Here is a 20,328-nt window from a genome sequence, read left to right as displayed (position 1 = left end):
CGCCTGGATTTGCGCGTACGTGACGTGATAGAAAGTTGCTTATCTTTCCGACCGACACACCAAGCCACACACACACACACACGTTTGTAATGCGACTATCTAGAAATGTTTGGTAGTGGCGATAGTTCAGCAGAAATAGGATTTACTGCATCTTTGGCTAGACGTGAGTGGCATTTTCGTATTGTTTTTAAGATGGTGAAGTATCTTTTTCCCTCCCTATTTTAAGTTCATTCTCATTTGTGATGTAGATCATCCTTAGGATTCATCCGAACGTACCCAAACAATGTTATGCGCATTGCATAACCGACAGGCGACTTCATGTAATACACTGACCAGTTGAAACGTCAAACAAACTTGCATGATTTGCGAACCAGCAACATTAAGTAATCAAATACGTCGGATCGTCTTTACCCGCCAGGCTCGGTAAGCATGTCTTGCAGAGCGGAATCAGAAATTGCCGGAAAATTACTTAGCATTCCTTCAAGCTACATGGTGCGTTCCGTAGCCCAGTTCCTCTCCTATGTGTGGCCGAAGCGATGATGGCCTTAACGCACATCATCTTTATTAACATTCCGCAATTAGGCTGATGGAGGAGGGCGCCAGGAGGTGTTGCTGCCGGGCAAGCAATAAGGCGAGGCAGCCTAAAAGGATGGGCAATTACGACCTGCTTACAGACCTGCTGGCCTACTCGCTGGTCCGATTGATCCCAGGGGCAGTTAATTTAGCTAAATTTAAATTCATTTCTCAGCCCATTACGTGTCCGTTAGCAGTGCGTCGAGGTGGAGAAGAGGAACGGACCGTGCCGGCCATTGGAGGGGAGCAGAAAGTGCTCCCCACCTACGCAACACTTTGCTGCTTCAATACCAACGCTGCAGCCAACGTGCAACCGTAAATAACTGCAATAAATAACGGGCTACGGACCATTCGCTACATTCCGGGTGTTCGCTGGAATCTCTTCACTTTTCTGTGGTTAATTCCCCATCTAAACCCCAAGCCCAGTACGCTGTGCGAGCGTCCGCACGGAAGGAAAAGGATATGCATGCATAATCCACCGAGCATTCGCGTACGAACACCTTTGCCTTTGGCCGTAAAAAGGCCGCCGATTGTGTAAAGCTGACCTTGGTGTGCGGTACGTTGTCCATAAGCTGAAGTATGCTGGCAGTGCAGTGGTCTGGCCCACCGGTCCACCGGTGCAGCTCAAGCCACACAAGAATGCACATCGTTTAAAATCGTGGCGGCGCATTCCGTACGTGATTTAAATTTAATTTTGCAAATACGAAATACGAAGGCCGCAAATAGCTGAGCAGTTCGCGTGAATCAAAACTGCGTCAAGTAATTGTAATGTAAGATTTTTTTCAAAAGTTTATTGGACCTCTCGAAAGGAGAGCTCTTCCAAAGCTCTCCAGAGATCCTTTCCTGGGAAACTTGCTTTACATACTAACTCCTGGATTGTTTAGAATTAATTCTCTTGGAAAGCAATGAGAGTTGCCAGAGCTTTCATTTATTACAGCAAATGGATCATGGAAAATGAGGCACCGATTGTCTAGCTGTCAGAACGTTTGCCGAGCGCTGATGTTCCATCTGGTCAATCGGGCTTACAGCACATTAAACGCTCCAGGCAGTGTGTTTTTCCTTGAAATTGTCACAATAATTATCTAGTGGCTTGTACTTGTACCCTCGGCCGATAACTTCCTCCTCCGACTAGAGCGAGCCCCAATGTCATAGCATTATTTTGTTTTCCCGGGAGACCACTGTTAATTACCTCGAACAACCTAACACCCACATCCAACGAGATGGACACACACACATTAGGTTCGGTTATGTGCTATGGTTGGATATTTATCGCAAGAGCGCCCAACCGCCAACATCTGGCCGAAGCCAGCCTCTACGCAGGATTAGATAATTATTTTATTTGCCAACATTTTCGGGAAATTAACCTCCCACTCAAAAACCCGGACTTCGCTTCATGTTACAGCACGCAGCTAGAGATTCAGGCGGTTTTCTGCAAGGAAATTTTGGTAGTAGAGAAATTCGTAGGTCCAACAAGCACTTGCGAAGCAGCAGTACTATTTATGGTTCCTTCTCTCCTTCTCCTTTATTATTTTTTTTTTTTATGCTTGCTGTTATCCCACCACCCAGTCGGTATGTGGTGGACGAAATTGTTTCTTTAGCAGGAATTAGCGTGTGATCCGAAGCCTGATCCAGGTGATGCTGGTATGGCCTACATTAGCTAGCCGCAATTTCCAGCTTTATAAATTACATTACATTCGCCTGCCGTGCATCGGGGATGGTGCGTCTCTATGATCGCACGGTGAGCACGATTTACGCTGCTTCTATTTCTAACGCAGCCACTAATAAGTAACTCATTGCCTTCTCAACTGGTGCGGCAACGGTCGCAGCTGGTACGTCAAAACAATCTACTGACACGTCAACAGCAGCATTGTCTTCGTGCGAATTTCGTGTACAAAAAAGCGCAAACGCTGCTCGCCGGTTGCTGCGACATCTTTACTAACCGCAAAGGGGGTTTTGCAATACCGCTACAAATTACTGCCAATGTAATTAGCGGTAAATTAACGAAAGCCCTGGTACGAGCATTGTGCAGCGAGGAATCTTCCAGACGCGCAAAGATAATTTTCTTTTCCGCCTGCTTCCAAGGAACCGGGTGACAACGAGTTTGCCCGAAAACATCAAAGGCTTGGCTCGGTTAACAATTTTCCTCGAAAAAGGCACCCATGATTCGTGTGTGTGTGTGTGTGTGTGTTTATGAGACGACTAGGGTGGTTCACACCCTACATGCGAGTGTGTAGTTACTCTGTGCGGTGTTATTACTGGCGAACCTGGCCCGGTTAGAGGTGGGACACATTAATTTCATTCTTTGCTGGGCATGATATTTTTCACTCCGAAAGCGGACAAGGTCTGAAATATGAAAGACGAGAAAAAAGATAGAAAATTAACACGCATACACACACACACACAGATTTTGTGCACGGACTGCGGTGAGCTAAACAAATTAGGCGAACCGCTTCCTGCCGTGACTAGACGCCGAAATGATCTAATGAATAAACCAATATGTCGTGGAAAATTGTGAATGGAACATGGTTCCGTTTTGCACAACTCCAAACGCATAAAAAAAAAGGTTCTATAAGTGTGGGATGATACAAACCAAACAAAAAAAAACTCTCACACACACACTTAGCCCACCTACAGGACTCAAACTCACCTCCGTATTTAAGTGGCACGTGCATGTACTCGAACAAAGCGAAGTACTCTCTTGATGAAACACGAAGCACACCGTTCATTGTTTATGCCTTTTTAAAAAAAAAATTAGAATTAACGAAGCGCTCCCACCGTGAATGGTGAATTATTTTGGTTGATTAAATAGTACACAAACGAATGTGAAGCAGGAAGTGTGGTGGGAAACCAATGTGCGGGTTTTTTTGTTGCTTCAAATCGACCTGGTTCGCCAATATCGCTACGTAGAACTCCAACCACCGTGAATAGGAGCGAGCACTACGTGCGAATTACGAAATTTACGGTGCTTGCTATAGATCATAAAGAAAAATCTTACCCAAACTGTCTGTCGCATATTTCCCAATTTTTTTGAATGATTTTTTCTTTTACATAATAAAATTTGTTAAAATAGTAGATAGGGCGGCCAGGTGGTAGGCCGAAAATGGCGCCGATCTTCACTGCGGAGGGCACGGGGTTCAAATCCGATCTGGGCCGTGCCCTCCATAGTTAGGACTGACCAAACAATCAGCAACAGTGGCGGATGAACTTATGAGTGGAGTTGGCTCTCATCCTCTTCTCGTTAGAGCCTCGTTCGTTGCCTCGTATAAGGCTTCCGATCGCAAGGTGAAGATCTACAAGGATTCAGCTTGTGTATAACGCCTTCCTGAGGTGTCAATGCATCGGGAAGGAGTGCCACAAAAAGATGCGTAGGGAGTCTCAAAACTATAGGAAAATTCCGCATTCATTAGGCGATCAGGGGCGTGCAGCAGACCGTAGGATACGTCAAAGTTCTGCACAACATCAAGCCAACGACAGCGTTGCAAAGTCATGAATTTCTCTTAAGATTCATTCTCAGTAGAGCACTTGATATTTTGTAAAATTCTACACACAATGTTGCGCGATAAACCTAAAATGCGTTCAGTCCCAAAACCAGTAAGCATTACTGATTGAGCTTGTTGGAAATCGGTTTTTAGTTTTACGACAAAAAAAAAACCTTACCGTTTGCTGAAGGATCCCTTTTCTATCAAGCACCGTATCGTGCGCTCAGCATATTTCTTGCATTGCGCAAAATTTCGTTCGTGTCCATTTGGATTTTGCCACAGCCCGAACTTTAATATTTCCTTGCAACGTTCGGACCAACCTCTCGCAGTCAACCTCAGCCCTTTTTTTGGCAGGCGGTTTTAGGAGAGAAAACGAAAGGCGAGCAGGCAAACATGCGGTCGATCCCGAATTGTGGCATCCCCGGAATATACTTTCGCAGCAGCGCAGGATACGTGGCGGAAGGCTTAGCGTGGCGAGGGTGTGAAAAAAGGCATAAGGAAGGCAAAATTAATTTTCATCAAAATGAAATCACATTACCGGACGCTGTTGAATCGTGGGCTGACGGAGCTACGAACGTGTGTGCGTGTATGTATTGGAAAATCTACCCCGAAAAGCAGTCGCAGCAGCTGCTGCTGCTTGCACTGTGTCGAGAGGCCTTTGCGTTAGAATGTTCCCTTTGCTGGCGCTCTCGGCGCACGGTGGCAGAAATATGGACCAAAAATTCACAAAAAAAAACCACCACCCTAAACCCCCCCCCCCCCCCCCCCCACTTCAGAAACACGAGCACAGACACAGTGCTAACACGCGTGAGCAGACATGAATGGGAAAATCATATCTAGTTCCTGCAGTGCCGCCGAGAACTACACCCCGAAACGGTGTGTATGAAAGCGAAAAACACCGCCCGAGTACTAAAACAACCGCGCTGCGGCCATGTATCACCTTCGGTTTCGAAACGTTTCATGCTGCCTTTATTTATTTTTTTTTTTTTTGATATTGCTTTGCCTACTTGAAGAACTCAGGATTGTGCTGGTTCCGCCGGCAAATCGTAATCGAAAAATCGATCGGCATGTGTGTGCTTTTTCTCGGCTGTATTCTTCTTCCGGGGCGAGCAAAAGAGTGAGAGTAATTTCGCAGCTCAAGCTGCGGCACTTGAACTGATTGAATTTCAATATTTATACCTTCGAGGAATCGAAACCTCAGGATTGCTGTTTGAGCGGAAGATCGAAACACGAACCGGCGAGCAATATTGACACCAGTGCGTTAGACATATGGGTCTGCGATACGGTTGGCGATTGATCGTGCGCTATACCGATCCCTGTGCATGGCGCAACACATCCGTATTTCGATTGCAATGCTTTCAGCAACAAGCAAAGCAGCAAAATTGACTATTAATCGCTTTGTTATCGTGATACTTGATATAGAGGGGAATAAAACATTTCCTCCTGCTTCAAAAGCGTGTGCAGTTGAATGGATACAGATCTAAATAGGTTATTTGCGCCTTTAATAATAAACTTGATTGTTTGCAACCGAAAAAAAAACCGCGAAAAATGAACTCAAACTTCATCCGAATAATATTAATTGGGTCATTAGGTCATTGGAGTTACAGCACTGACGGATGGCCACGTATAAACCGCATTAGTATTTCGAGCGAAATTAGTAACGATCGTACGGCGATCAAATAGGCGAAAATTCGCCGCAAATTTTTTATAGCAAACTTTAAATATCCTATAGAGCAAACTAAGTGTTTACTTCAGTGTTTGAGCCACAGAAAGCTAGCTCGAACTAAATGTAGCAAGTTCGTCATAGTAAACCGTTAAATTACAGCAACCGTGTCACTCATCAGTCGGTGAAATGTACCCTACCAGACACACGGTAACATCCTGAACCTGAACCATCCACCGTACCCCGTAATTGATGCAAATAGCACAATCAAAAAGAAAGAAAAACCACCAGCACTGGAAGGCCCCGTCCGTCAGCGGTCCGTCGACGGTTATCGATTGCCGACGCCGATAACAAATGAAGCAATTCCCATGCCGTACCGAGGCGGCCCATTTAACCGTGCGAACCTAATCGTGCATCGTGCAGTTTTAACCTTTTCGTGCCAGTCTCAAGTGGGTCAAAGATTCAGATTTCAGCAAAGCGCAGCAATGGGGCGCAGTCACTTCAGTTTCGCTGTTATTGTTTTTTTTTTATATTTATATTTCCTCCATCGCTCGGTATCCTTACCGGGGTCGGAAAGCTTACACATTTATCGAAACGATCATAAAAATATGACGACGTTTATCCGTTATTTCTTTTTTTCTTTGTGCCTCCCCACGAGCTCCACAACGGAGGCTATAACAGCTTGCCCTGCCCTGGCGGGGTGTACACGGAACTGTCTGGATACGGGTTAAAAGTTACCGATTCGATAAGCACCAAAACACGGATCCATTACGGAAATTATGAGAACGGCCATCGAAGCGGATGGTTTCTTTTTTTTTTATAGCCACGGGGCAAAATGTTTATGCGTCCAACAAGTATATTGGAAACGACATCTTCATGCACGGTTTAATGACTTGATGTATCAAGCGATTTCGGCATATCTTCATCGGGTTACGTTTACAGTAAGCGGATAAGGCTAAAGCTTGTTTTAAAAAGGCTGTTTTTTTTGTTCAAGAAGCTTCTGGGAAATTGGCTATTTTATATTGTAGCTTGCGGTACTCAAACTCATCATCAAATAAAAAAACCACAAACCAAATGTCAAACGCTCAATCGAGTATAATCAACGAGCCCGAATAACCACTTTAATCAACTCAAACTCAGGCATAAATTGGCACCGCGTAAAGTAGCTCTAACGACAGGCGTGTTGTGTCGATCACATACCTTCAGGGGCGTGATTGGAATCTCGCACCAATCAGATAAACATGAAAGTGACCGCACCGATCTATAACAGCCATTTGATTTGCTCGTGCAACAACTCGAGAGAACTCATCTCCAAAAGCAAAGAGGGGTCCCAGAACTGTCAGCCCTTTCTAAACGACACTAGACAGCTCCCGGCTATCAAAATACCGGGTCCAGCAAACCAACAGCAAAAGTATACTACATACACCGACTTACTGCTTACCTCTTCCGAGCGGCGTCGTTCATCATCGCTTTTTCACGCTTCATAGCGTTCCGGGGACCTATTTATTTCACCATGTTTATGCTCAATCACCTCATTCATCATTTTTATGCGCTCGCTAGACACTAAAAGCACTTCTCGGTGTGCTCAAAACAGGTCACCTGGTGGAGGGTAAAAAAAAAAGGGAAGGGAGGTTTTGGGGGTTTTGTTTTTGTTGCCTTCTTGTTGCTGGTTTGTGTGTCTAGCGGACGGCCAACCGGTCGGTGGAAACAATTACGCCGTACGCTGGTGACCTCCATATTCGGACTGCAGGAGATTATTCGTGGTGTGTGATTTTTATGCATCAATCGGGATGAAGTTTTAATCATTCCGTGTTCATTATGCATAGTGTTGATTTGGCACGTACGCTTGGGAAATGAACGCGCGATTATAAACGGCTCGAGTGTGCCTATCACTGGGCTACTGGGTTGTTTATAATTATCTCTCTATGGCTTCAGCACTTGTATATTGAATTAATTCTTATTGATTACCTCACTCGAGTAGTTTGGTGGGTAGTTTGCTTCCGAAAAATAAATTCAAAAAATAGTTCCGAGAAGGTGCAACATTATTTTTCTAGCTTTTCAGCAATGTAGACTCATTCCTATACTACTTCTTGTTTACCTTTGGTATTACAACCTCAAGAGGTCTTGGGCTGCTATTTCTCGTTTCCTTGACTTAATTATACTGTTAGATAATCAGTTCCCCTTTCGCGATTTGATACCCAGATTCACCGCGTGAAGACCATCCCCGCTACTTTGTCGTCTACTGGAAAAGATCTCACATTTGTTCACATGAAATGCTTGTGCCTACAGTTAGGCAATGTGTTCCGCAGTTGCCAATTTGAAGCTACTAAGAAGCCGCTCTATTCAACTGTCATTTGCTAGACAGTGAGTCTACCGTTCGTTGTTATGCTTTATTCTTGGCGTTGGCAAAAGAAAGCCCCCATACGTGTTACGTCTTCAGCGCTATCCTTTTGCCACTATATTTCATAGTCATCGCCTGTTTGTTGCCGAAGGTTTACTAGAAAACCATTATGCCACTGAGGAATTTTGCCCAAGCGAACCGCGTGGGAAGCGAGCGAGCGAGAATGAAAGAAAATTGGCAAGGAAAACCTCCGCTCCAGCCGCTCCCGCTTCACGTTGAAAGGTTGCAAAAACTGAAAAACTTTTTCCGTCTTTTATGGACGAAAACATTTTTCCAGCCGGCGTTAAGAGGTTGTTGAGGTTTTTGAGGAGCACCCTCTTTCGTTGCCTCGCTCTCTTTCTCTCTCTCTCTCTCTCTTTCTCTTTTGCTCTCTCTCTCTATCTTTCTCTCCAAAGTTCGTCACCTTGCGTTCCCGCAGGGGGTTTTCCGGTGCGTTGCAAAAACGTTGCTTTTACAAAAGCACCTTCCGGTCAACCAGGTTTAAATGCTCGGGGAGGACCACTCCCCGTGCGCTACAATAAATTACCCTTCTTTGGATGTATCCTATTTCGGGCACTTGGTATTGGTGATAGTAATGTTCGTGTGTGCGTGAATATGTGCATGTGTGTGTATGACTATGCAACGCACGTTTGTGCGTATGTGTGCTTACGAACATTTGCTCAACTTTCTTCCGAAAGTTGGCGAGTAATTTCTAGGCCAAAGTTTTCCTTCGCCATGAAAAACCATACCCTCCCTTGTGTGTGTGTGTGTGTGTTGTACCGTGTTATAACGTTTTCTTTACATTTTCATTTGCCGTACGCCTCCCGACACGACTTCTACGCACCGCCGCCCCCACCACCATCCCAGCCAACACATTAGCTTTACTATCATAGAAAGTGGTCGAATATTTGCTCAAGTGATCTTAACCCTTCGCCTTTCACTTTGCAAATCCCACCCCTTTGGGGACTCCCGCCCGGCACGTCGATGTTCCGGCTTTATTGCACCATTTCTTTACCTTGCTATTTTGCTTCGAGTTTCCTTCCGCCTGCATTCTGCCGCCGCACGTCTGCATGAACCGGGCAGGTCCAGCAGCGAAATATTCTCAACCTAACTTTTATCACAAATATTCGCTCCTTGAGATGTGGAAAAACACCCACCGCCCCCACAGCCTGCCTTTCGCTGTGGGCACGCTGTATTCTTGGGTGTATGTGTGTGTGTTTATTTTTTGCTTCACTTCTGTGGTTGTTTTAACTCGAGTCAAGTACTTGCTTCCTTTAGCGAGGCTAGCGGAAAACGCCACCGTGCTGTTTTGATGTGAAATTCGAAGCAGCGCTGCTCGAAAGTTGAAAAGTAAAACCACCATAGTCCATTCCGGGATTTTTATCCCTCTGATTCTTGGCCGTCTATCGTCTATCTGGCTGTGAGCTAGATCTTTTCTTATTATACTTTTCCTACCGTTAACGCAGCGCACCACCGATTGTTACAGCCCGACCTTGTTTGTTTCTATCGGACACTAACGTCAGCAAAGTGTGGAAAATCCATTCACAGGAATCGGGTATATGAACGGGTCAAGGATATATAAAAGAAGAGAGAGAGAGAGAGAGAGATGTATATACAGAGTGAGAGTTAAGAGTATTTTACATGCCACGTCTACATCATTCACATTTCATCTCACTTCTCCAAACGAGCTTTTAGTTTCATTCTCCATGCTCCCTGCGAGTCCTTGGAGACGCGTGGTGCCCTGGGGATAGTAAAAAATAATGGAGAAGATAGTTCGGCTCGGCCGAAAAGTGATTTGCAAATTTTCTAGTCCGAAAAATGGCTAGCTTGCCAATATAATAAACCCTCCTTCCCCTCCTCACCACTTGGAGCCGGGTGCGGTTTTCGGGGAAAGCATTTTGTGGCCAAAATCTTTTCCAAACAGTCAGCAACTTCAACTTTTCACTCGGAATTGGAGTGGGGCAGGATGGTGGAGGAGGAAAACTATTCCTTGACTGTAGTTTTGGCAAAGTTTCTGCACCATCGATTGCAAAGATCCTGCAAATAGACGCTGACAGAAAATTGGAACTCTTTCTGGCTACTGTAGAAATGTCAACTTTATAGAAAAACTTTCCGCAAATTTTACTATTGTAGCGGATGTATTTTAAGAAGACATTTGTGATCGATGGAAGAAAAATGCATCGTTCGTTACTCGGATGGATAAGTTTATTTTTACTCAACATAGTCAAGGGCCTAAGCAACAACTCAAATCACTTCTCCTTCAAGCAGCAAAACTCATGCACCAACCATGCATTACGCTCTTTGATGTGGTTACTTCATCTTTTCGGCAGTGTGTGTGTGTGTGTATGCGTGTTTCTTTTAGATTCTGCTAACCACACCCGAACTTCCCGTAGGTGACAATAATCAAACACTTCTCGGTAATCTCGGTGGAGGCGCCTGGTGTTTGGTGTTGCCTAGGTTTATCTAGCTGCATGGCCGCAGGATTATGGTTTTGTGGATTCCATGAAACCAGACTCCAGTACCGCACGCGCCTTTAATGTGCCTATGCTTTCACCTCTACCGGTCGTTGTTCCTTCCTCCCGATCTATTACGTTTTGTTGACCAAAAGAACGATTTTCGCACGAACGATCGATGGAAATGGCCACAATACAACACAATACCCTTACAACCCGTTTGCTACTGCCACCGGCGGGGAGGGGGGGGGGGGGGAGGTGGGGTGATGTTTGTTGCGTTTAAGCTCTAATGTTGCAGCTGAGCGCTAGAAATAGATTATCACACTCCGTTTTCGTTGTTGTTGTGGTTGCCAGTGTGCCAACAAATGCAACAGTTGAAAACCGATCCTCACTGTTTGCTGACGACACCATACTGGCGCAGTATACATTTCACGAGGGAGCGGCTAATTGTTTTTTTAGCACCTTCACCGTTGATGTTGACGTTGAAGCGAATCGCTAGAGGGTCGAAGAAGCGAAACACCAGTCCGTTCATATCATATTTCATTCTGAACGGACACAACGGTTACGAGTTTACAGGGGGAGGAGGAACTATTCGTGAAGTTTTTTTTTGTTTCTTCACCACAACGCCCAAACACACTGGGCGAACTCGAACTCGAAACAACTTGCGTAACAAAGTCGCACAGTGTTTAATAACAACTTCCACGCAACATACGAGATCAATGCGGAAAGGGGCAATCAGGCTTTTGACAGAGGCAACTTTTCTGTGACGGCAACATGTTAGAGACATTTCTATTCTAGCGTGTTGCGAGTCAAACTAATTTGCTGTACATCGGCGAATCGAATTAGCAGTTTCTAATTTCAGCTAACAGTCTGCAACCTACGCTCGATGCAAATCATCCCTCCAAACTCACCCCTTCGGGACCCGGGTGCAAACCAGGTTGACATTCGGGGGATGGTAAATGCCCAAAAAGAAAACCCACATCACACGGTGTGACGTGATGTTAAAACCTCCGTGCGTTTTTGGTGTTTTTTTTTCTCACCCATTTTGCTGATACCAGCTCGCAACAATAGCGTATTCGGAAATGTCGAAACATCATCGCAGACGCAGGTCGTCTCTGTCGCTTCCCGGTGCCCACAAAGCCTCGCCAGAAATTCCAGACAGAGATCAATTTGACTTAATTACTGCTGGAAAGTTTTAGCCCCCTCTTCCTTCGCTCATTCTCGCAAAAACCCTGTAAATCTTACCTGTCTCTTATTTTCGGTACAATCAGACCCTTTTCTAGTTGCGTGATGGAACGGGGAAATGCGGATGAAGGGGAGAGGCTATATTTACCTGTGTGTAATTTCTAATAGACTTGCTGTAGCGGAAACTTCTATCAGCAAATGAGATTTTAGCTGTTTTACGGTTCGAAACACCTGGCAGGTAGTGTGGCCGGTGTAGTTGAGCGTCCCGGAACACGATCAGATGGGTGTGGTGGTGGTAAAATCAAATCAAAATTACGAATGTCATAAAGTTGTATTTTCCGGGTCAACAAAACAACACTGGAGTTTGGTTGCCGGTGGTCAAATTGAAGTTTGTTGGTAAGTAAGCACGACTTAACAGACTGGGGAAAAGCGTGCTGAACCTAGCTTGTTTGCATTGCCCGGTAAGATGACGAATGTTCTGTGTGGGAAGGTGAACCAGGCGGATCGAGATCGGCGAAGGGTTTTTTATGGGTTGAAATAAGTTTAGTTTTATAGGGTCAAAGCTTTTTCTTTATTTTAGCCCGAAGTTCATTTGACTCCCCGTTCAATTGCGATTTTTGATCACCACACAGCTCGTCGAGGATGCCCTCGGAGCCTTAGACAACGTTGACTTTATAAGGTTGATGTTTTATTTACCATTTCAAAGACGAACCAAGCAGATCTACCAGAGGTTTTGTGCTGCTGGATCAATCCTATGGTAGCTCTTGCTACGTACAGAAGAGTCTATTACAAATAATATTCATGACGTTAGCGAACACCAGAACTCTGAATTGAGGTCTTAAGGTCACGATCTCCAAAATATCCGCCTCCGAACCTCTGAACCTCTCTAGCGCCAGTTTGAAGCGATAAAAGTTTAACCCATCTTCCTGGTACTGGACTTTGATGACCTTCGCTGGAAATGTGTCTAATGTCATTCCCAAGAACCTGGCAAGCTCTTAAACCTATACATTAATGGAGCTCATTATGTCATTTTTTGTTTTCATTTACTTTCGCACTTCTATCTATTGGTGGTTCTAGTGAAACAATTAAAAGGACAAAATTCTGACATAAAAAAAAAACATTTTCACCTCGAGTACCAACTAAGCATAGACTGCTGAGTCACCCAACACTTCTACCATGTTCATTATATTCCATTCGCATTGCCTACATTTTGGCGCACACAGCCACTTTATTTTAATGAAAAAGTAATTCAACGCCCACTCACAACAAACCGGTTGCATAGTCACAAAGTAAAGCGAGTGTGTAAAATTGGATGGCTTAGGCAGACAGCTAACCGGGACTTATATCGTGCCGTCTGTCTGGTGCAAATCCTCCACCGCAGTGTGAACAATTATAATTTCACTTACAGAAAACTATCTCCAACAGGAATTCCTTGGAAACACGCACACGGTCGCAGCAAACGGTGTCAGCTGCTAGCTCACGCAAATGACAGCTCAAATGAGGGAGGAAAAGTGTTTTAAAGTGAAACAATAAAAGTGTTTAGCAGTTTAATGCACAGTTAAGCAGCGTAAAGCACAGTTCTCGGTAATGGAGACGCCTGGTGTTTCATGGTTTTCTTCTTCTGTTGATTTTTTTTTCTTCATTTATTTATAGAGGCTTTGAGTCTTAGAGACTACATTCGCCTCTGTACTCTTCTGTTGAATGTCAAAATGTGTTCACATGAAGCTTTTTCGGTAGAATCTATATAGTTTAAGAGCAAAAATGGAAGCAGCTTCAGCGCTTTTTGTTTTTCTCCAATGAAATCTTCATCCTCTGTTAAAACACAACCGTTTTCTCCGTACGCTGAAGTACAGCAATCACTCCACATAGCGTCGATAAAATATGCCTTTTATCTTGAAAAATACTAATTATCTTTTTTCATTCACCGTAATGCTCCGTATTATCGATCACATCGTCCTACCTCACCATCGATGCGCTTGTCTCAATTTGTCGAGCAGTAAAAGTACGGTGTCTTCAGAAAGTCGGAAAGTGGTTTCGGATTTGGAGTGTGCGGGAAGAACGTCGTTTTTTTTTTGTTTCCCCATTTTCCTTCCATCAAAGATTGTCACCTTTTTCCCTTTCTCGCACCTCTTTTCTCTATCTCTCTCGCGCGCGCGCACCCTCTTTTCAATGTTGCATTTTCTACTGTTGAAGTTTAGTAGTCGCTTCCCATCCCTTATCTTCTGACTATTCAGACACGTGTTTTATCTTCGAATGACAGCCGATGTGCACTCCCGCTTCTTGCTCTATGAATATAAATTGCTTCTCTTTTTTGCTGCTGTTGATGATGGTGTTTCTTTTTTTTTGCGTCGGTCCATTGCCAGGTTTGAAGCAGTCTTCACTTCATCTTCATCCACTTTCCGATAGCATTCGTTGAAGCTTATTCGCAAGATCAATGGGTGGCCGTTATGCTGTGACCGAAAACTACGCGTCCGCTGCCTTCGGAACGAATTATCTGTTTTCTTTGTGGGAGCATTCTATCGCTTCGCTTTCGCCTTCTCGCCATCTCCGATCGGGTGAATTTATCTTCATTTAAACCTCTAAAAGTCGATGCACACACATTCGCGGCGGGGTAGAGGTTTTGGGGAGAGATTTATGATGTGGCTTTTATGAAGCAAAACGGTATCAACTAAATGGAAAATTTTAAGTTCATCCTGACGGTGGCTGTGGATGTGAAATCAATGTCGAATCAAGTCAATTTTTTCGAAGAAATATTGTGGCCTTAGGGTATTTGACATTTTAAAGGCGATGTTAAGGTCACGCAAATCGACTAGCAAACTTGATTACCAGCAACGGAAAAGTTCAATAGACTTTAGTTTAATTTTCATATGCCTCACATCTCACAATCACGGCGTCGCCAATTTAAAATGGAACCATTTTGTAGCAGATTGCAACGACGTATAAATCATGACTTAAGGCCTGAGTAAAACTTTATTAATAGCATTACAAATTTAACTTAAGTCTCTGCCTTTCGCTCTGCAGAGCGACCCTAAAGATGACGCGTGAAGCAAACCTTTCACACCGTCATGTGTGTACACATCTTCCACGACAGCAACAAACAAAAAAAAACCACTGGCAGAAACAAACAACAAACCGTACATAAATCACTAAACTATTAAGAGACCTGAAGCCTTCGGCTGGTGTACTACCAGCACGTTTTCATTCACAAGCATTTACCGATCGCGGTAAAAGCGGTCAACGCAACAGTGTGCAGTTTAGTTTCGGTTTCGGTTCGTTGCGAGTCGCGCGGTTTGCCTACCTTACAGGCGCACCGATACCGTACCGAACGGCTATAAGCACGATGTAAATTTATGACAGCTTTTTACGGCTTGACGTGTCCGTGTCGGTACGCTTGTGTGTGTGTGTGCGACGAAAAAGGGCTTTGTTATTGCTCGCACGTTTGGTAAAATGGCGCAAGGCAATCGTTTTGTCGCTGAACACAGTTATGCATATTTACCTTTAAGTGAAGCTGGGCGTTCGGCTTTCGGTTGCGTTGAATAATTCTCGCCTTCAAAAGTACTGACCTTCTTGTCGCACTACCTCCACCCCCACCTCCACTTCCTTTCCCATTGCGCTTACTTTCCCTGCTCTCTAACGCCGCTCCATGCGAAAAATGATTGTTTTCCAATAGTTCGTTTATGGAAATGGAAATTGTGAGTGTAATGAAAACTGACTCCCAGGAGGTTTTCTTTTTTCCTCAAACGTTAGTACTTGACGTTTTTATGTTTCAAAACATTCACATTCAAATGTACAAGCGATTGTTACGCACGAGCCACAACAAAAAGGGAAATTATTTTTAGCAAACACACACACACACAGAAGGTAAAATGAAACCATACAAAAGGGAGCCCAGTGCAGTGTTGTGGCCTCTCATTTTCGGATCAAAAATGAAAGCAAATGTATAGATTTCAGATCAGAAAGGCGAACGTGGGCTTTGGGGCGAAAATTGTACACTGCTTGTATGAGTGTTAAAAATAGAATTACGATGGTAAGAAGTATCGAATGGCAGGGAATGATGCAGATGATATTCGTTACGGTTCGAGCATTTGTATAGAGTTTCCTCGAAAAATGTTACTTCAAAGTAGCTTATAGCATAACTGAATTTAAATACATATTTCACAGTACAGAACATGAAATCCTCAACGGTTCGAAACGTCACTCGAACGCTTGCTTCAAACACTACCATTGTGTGCCGTCAAACGTATAGACGACTACTACTAACCACACTATGGGGCTAGTAAAATACCCATACGTCGGCATACGCTGTATTGATTGTATTCTTTAAGGACATATTTACATTACTGTTAACACATGTTTGTTCCTAACCTCAACCTGGGGGAATGCGTCCGCTAGTACAAAACTGCCTGTTGAACTTGGCGAGCCGTTGGAGTAATGGTAGTTAATCGCAGCAAATGTAGGGCGCTACATTTCGGGGAAAATGATACACCGGACGTATTAGCCACCACGCATGGAAAAGGGAGCGAATTAGGGGTGAAAGTGAATGACATAAACAGCCGAGAAAATCATTAGCCCGCTCCACTTGCACCTCCAACGCCCCTGGTTGTGGCGTCAGCAATGATGACGACATTCCGCTGTATAATCGACAGCGCAAACTATATCCAGACCGGACCGAGCAACGAAAAACCGGAGCCGTAAGAACCCGCATCCACTCGCCATCAATAGCTTGCCTGTCAATGCTGGCTGAATCGGTGTTTTTAGAACGTCCCTGCACCAGGTTGCTCCGCCCGCTTCTAGCCATCCAGACATGCCCTGGACAGTGTGGCGTGGAGTGACAGCTCTCTGTTTCGGATTGCTGCGTACGTGGGCTTTTAGTAGTTGGCCTTTTGCTGTCGGTGTCATTTGGAGCATATAATTTTCATTACATCATTCTCCGAATCCGAGCACCGAGCGACGATGGAACCTACGTTGCTCTTCTTCTCATCCCGAGGCGTGGACGAAGCAACAAAACATATCGTCATCATCATCAGCATCATCATCATCATCAACCGACATCGTTATCGTGCCTTTTCTTCTAATCCCAATGCATACTTGATATAGAATCCGGTATACGTACTGTCAACCGATACAGCAGGTCTAATCTTATACTTGACCACATGTATAACTGCCCACAAAAATAAATTGGATAAGTTTGCGCACAACGTTTGATTTCTTAGCCGCCTTAATGTTGGACAAATAGAAGATGAATTGCTTTCTGATTTCTGATTGTCGTCTGACGCTTAGTGGTGTATCAATACGCAATCTCTTAATATTGAAGAATACGATAGTTTTGGAAAAATTTGACGTATTATCACTAGTGATGGTCTATGAGCTTCAGGGCTAAAATGAGACCTCACCGCAGTGAACTGAGGGTTCACAGGAAGTTCTTTAATTTCAAGAAGCTACCTCCATACTCACATTGAAGCTCTAACCTACAACTTCAAGCCCTCAGTGCAAAGTTACTGGGAGTTTTAGCCTTGTAAAAGTTGTAGAGCAGCTGTCCTCATCTAATGTCTTGCGTCCATGCAGGAGTTGTTCTCTTGTGTCCTAGTCCGCATTCATTCTGGGTTTATTCAACGTTCATATTCGTGTTCTTGAACAGCATTCTCCTTTCAAACCTGATTACTGTCTAGCATTTAAGTCTAGCAAGGACCTCCTTCACATCGCTAATTATCGATGGTGATGTACAGCCAATTTTCCCATTGTATCTATCCCATACGTTATTCTAGCTAATCGTTTGCCACGATTTTGCCAAGCAGCCTTAAGGGTTGCAACAAGCAAAAGGCATTAGGCAAACCTCGTTGGATAGGTTTTTTGGTGTTCGACGGCTGCCACAAAAAGGATCCCTAGCCGAGGTGGTAGGCGAAAAACAGAGGCCAGACATTAACATTGATCCAAATCCGAAAAGCTCCGAGCCAAGCACTCCTGACGGGATCATCAAATATTTACCCGGCCGTAAGTTCGTAATTTATTAATCAGAAAATTTGATACTAATAACAGCACTAATAATCCGATCCGACGAGCTACTGGGACGTACCCGAGCCTAGATACACTCTTTGAGGGTGGGAAAGGGGAATGGGGGAGGAGGGGAAAGCATTTCCACGCACTGACAAAAAGGTTATCCTGTCATCCATTCACGACAACGTAAAAGGGGTTCAGTAGCGCATTCATCAGACACCCAGCTCCATTTGACTTTTTCGAAGGTAAAGTGTCTCGAACGGTCTCGATCGGTAAAGCTATTGTGCTTAGGGCGGGGAGGATGGGGTTCCGCTAGGGGAAGGTAGAGAGCAATTTTCAGCGGAAGTTTGCGTTATTCTATCTGCTAAACGCGCCAGGCTGCGGTTGCCATTACTTGCTGGTACTCACAACACTTATGACGCAAGGCGCACGTGGGCTGTGTGTTTGTTTTTCTTCAAGTTCGCTCTGCGGTGTGCCATTTCCTGGCGCGTTGGTAACAGAGTGGTCACCGAGCGCAATTTACTAATGGAACCGGACACGGTGCACACAGCGCACACATGTACGGCCGTTGAGACAACATGCACGGAACGGATAGTTGACTTTTGGTTGTGTTGAGCTATATTTGCCACAGAACTGGTCTGTTTGGCGACACCCACCCGCGTATTATGTGGGATGGTGTGCGCAAATGTTCTCACTTAGAAGCGAAAAACAGGGCCATCAAGCTTGGATGTAATTTGTAGAGAGAGGGAAAAAAATATGTATTTACGTAAAAGAACATTTTAGATGCTAATCTTTGCTAGTAATCTTATTGCGGTCGATTGATTGGCAAGACAATTCAAAAACAGAACGAACGCGTGATATCGGTTCATCTTAATGAACCTTAACTAGTTCATCCTGATTCATCTATTAAATCATGATTTACTATAATTCACTAAGTGCACATGTTGTTAATTGCCTACATCTAGGCGCCAACCACATGCCCCTTAGCTTCAATCGACTGTCTCAGCTGCTGTGTTCTACATCTGCAAACATTTCTCAGCAAAGCAAGAGTAAAATACGAAGGTGAAGGAGTTTTGTGACGAAAGTTTAGAGCAAACAAAAAACATCCGCGAAACATGTTGCGCTTGTTTGCTGCTCCTAATAGCAAAAGTTGTCCTGTCATGGATGGTTGCGTATGCAGAACTGTATTACTATTATTATTCTTATGCCCCTGCCGCTGTTCACATGCTTTTTTAAGGCTGCCTTCACATACGTTCTCTTCCCTAAATTGAGCCACGCTTTATGGCACATCCACTACACCGTACACAACATCGGCGTACGCCTGCTTGTACATTGTGTATTCTTGAGTTTTTGCTTGTTTCTTTCCTATAGCACGCTGCTTTCAAGAATGGTTTAAAGCAAAACTCAAGGGTACGAGAGAAAAAAAAAACAAACCAAAAAAGCAAATAAAAAGTTGCATTAAACACCAAAGCATTTAGGACAACATCATGCTTTGGCTGGCTGGACGCGAAGAAGGAAAAAAATATGGAGGACGGCTCTACTTGTTGGATTTTTATTTTGTCAAAGTCACCAAACCATGGTGCCGTTCTCTGTTTAGCCTCTCCTCCCCTCCCCCTTCTCGTCTTTCCTCAACCCACCAGCAAATCCACCATCCACCAAACAACACTGTGGCACCATTAATCAAAAAGACCAACCGCACACAAACCGTCAAAGGCATCCCGTTGTCTATGGCTGGTTCACGCTCCACGGCGAAGCTAATTTCCCGTTCCCAGCATCATGATGAGATTTGAGTTTATTCTTTTGCGTTTGCGTGTTTTGCGTGTTAGGTTTTATTCCTTCCTCCCCCTTTTATTTTGTGTGTGTGTGTGTGTGTTTTTTTTTTTGTTGTTGCTGCTTCCTGTACTCTATTCAGGCTTCAGGACTTTTTCCGAACCCTCCCTCTTCCTGAAATTTCGCTATTCTCAACGCTGCGAACGTGGCGCGCGGTGGCACAATGAGCCCTGTCCGGTACACAACTGAGCCGCATACTGAGCAGGCCCTGCACCAACACACAGCACCAAATCAAGCTTGCCGGAAATCAAACCGAACGAAAAATACAAGGCCAAGTTTGAGTGGAAAGGAAAAAGTTTTGCCGGTCCGCACGCTGGGTCCCCTTAGCGCCGGTTTGCGGTAGCGAATCGCGTGATCCGGCTGAATAGCATTATACAGCTACTCAAGCATATTTGATGCCCGAATATCCGAGACCCGGGCTGACGCTTTACGATGACATTATCAAATACAGGCATGTGTCAGGAGAGTGTGTAAAAGATGAATCCGGAATAAACTCCTGCCCGCGCGAAGCATACAAAAAAAAAAAAGAGCAACGAGGTGACGGAATCGTAGCGATCGAAGATACGGATGACTACGGGAAATAATGTAGGCGGGCGAGATATAAGAGACAGGCCGGTTATACGCCAAGAGCTTAGCAAAATGGCGTGCCGGCGTGGGGATACAACATTTTGAAGGAAAAAAAAAAAAGCAAGAAAACAACAAACAGTCAACCAGCAAACACACAGCTCCAGCTCTGGTGAAAATCGTGATACTTTGAGTTTAAGAAACACG

General features: G+C 44.5%; 2 protein-coding genes across 2 annotated transcripts in view; both read left to right on the top strand.

Annotated features, from left to right (window-relative positions):
* The window catches only part of LOC126567637 (uncharacterized), an 85,434-nt gene extending 81,012 nt beyond the window's left edge, over window positions 1-4,422 (top strand). The window contains exon 7 of the mRNA XM_050223859.1: window positions 4,409-4,422. The gene's annotated coding sequence lies outside the window, so the exon portion shown is untranslated. The remainder of the gene's footprint in view (window positions 1-4,408) is intronic.
* LOC126557251 (uncharacterized) overlaps window positions 1-20,328 on the top strand; it is a 70,222-nt gene that overhangs the window by 26,354 nt on the left and 23,540 nt on the right. The window lies entirely within an intron of this gene.

Source organism: Anopheles maculipalpis, chromosome X (assembly GCF_943734695.1).
Source record: "Anopheles maculipalpis chromosome X, idAnoMacuDA_375_x, whole genome shotgun sequence".
NCBI lineage: Eukaryota > Metazoa > Arthropoda > Insecta > Diptera > Culicidae > Anopheles > Anopheles maculipalpis.
This window is presented reverse-complemented; position numbering and strand designations above follow the sequence as displayed.